Source organism: Trachymyrmex cornetzi, unplaced genomic scaffold (genome assembly GCF_001594075.2).
Source record: "Trachymyrmex cornetzi isolate Tcor2-1 unplaced genomic scaffold, Tcor1.1 scaffold1587, whole genome shotgun sequence".
In the NCBI taxonomy this organism is placed as follows: domain Eukaryota; kingdom Metazoa; phylum Arthropoda; class Insecta; order Hymenoptera; family Formicidae; genus Trachymyrmex; species Trachymyrmex cornetzi.
Genome location: NW_017296187.1, coordinates 27,787 through 29,274, shown reverse-complemented (window position 1 = coordinate 29,274; position 1,488 = coordinate 27,787). Strand labels below are relative to the sequence as shown.

General features: G+C 35.3%; 1 pseudogene; it reads right to left on the bottom strand.

Annotated features, from left to right (window-relative positions):
• Window positions 1-890: 890 nt before the first annotated feature.
• LOC108758532 (uncharacterized) lies at window positions 891-1,341 on the bottom strand (annotated as a pseudogene).
• Between the last annotated feature and the right edge of the window lie 147 nt (window positions 1,342-1,488).

Genomic DNA, 1,488 nt, shown 5'->3' with positions numbered 1-1,488 from the left:
TTTTTACAAGTTTCCGTGGAGTTCGTTTGACATCCGTTCAGTCGTATCACACATACGTTTTGCAGTTCGTTTGACAATCATTCGGTCGTATCACGCACATACGTCGTGCACTTCGTTTGACATTCCGTTCGGTCTTATCACACACATATATACGTCTTAATTTGAACAATATCCTGAGTCATCTGACATATACTCATCATCATCAATGTTTCCAATGTTCTCAATGTTTTCAATGTCTTGGAAAAAATCATCGATGATGATAAGTAGATCCTCTTCAGGTATATTGCGCACAATGTTTATTATATTATCCATTACGATTAAAACTCTGTGAGTTGTACAGAATAACTGTATGTGACAGCGTTAGTAACAATATATTATACGATCAAGCAGTATTTTTTTCATTTTTTCCTCTAAAGATTATAAACCATTTCCTTTTCCTTTAAACTATATGTAGTGTATATAAAATATATAGTATAGTATATAGTATATAGTATATAGTATATGTACTATATAAAGGTAGGGTGTAAAAAGAAATAAAAGTGTTTTATAATTAATAGAATAGCGTTTATTATTGAATGTACATAATTAATGCTCTCCGAAAACCAGAGCGATCAACTCACAATCGAGGATGTTGTTGCGGTCGAAGGATTCGTCATCATACATCATTTTCAGCATGTTCGCAGATTTCGTGACAGTGGACGCGATAGCGAGAAACCGTAAAAATTTTTTGTCAACGTTATCAGTCATTGCGGTTAAGGAGGAAATGAGACGATTCACACAGTATTCAAGGTTAAATATATTAAGTACAGTGCTTTTCGACATGGATAGACGAGCTGTACTTGTTTCTAAGCGCAGTATTGGTAGATTATTGATTCGTCCGAAGCGTAACGTTAAATTTCCAATATACAATGGAGACGGCGTCGCGCGCATTCCTCTATTATTCTCATCGTACTGCAAAAGGGACAAACTGACGTGTTTTTGTTCAAGAAGCTCTTTCCAGATGTCCGGTGACAGCGGAATCTCTTTACCGTGAGAATCTCCCAAAATGATAGTTACGTAAGAAGGGAGTTTGATATTAATACCAATGTTCAAGTATTTGTAGCCAGTTACGGTTAACGGATATCTTCTCTCGAGAATGCGTACGATAGAACGATGTGTGATTTGATGTCTGAAAGAAAAAAAATGAGTGAATGGAAAAAAAGGATGCAAAGAAAAAAATACTTACTTATTTGATGTGTTTTCATTATCAAGATTTTCATCATCGAATGGTCTCTTCACACCTCCTTCGTTAAGATTGTTCTGTTCCATGAGATACTTTTCAATATCCGCGTTGTTGAGCATTGGCGTGTATTCTTACAGTATTATCCTCACGATCGAACACGTAGATGTTGTCGGAATGACTGTTCCTTGTATACTAATCGTTTAAAACTATTATAGTATTGATTATATATGTCCTTCCATCTTTCCCCTCTCCTTCTTCTTATTTCT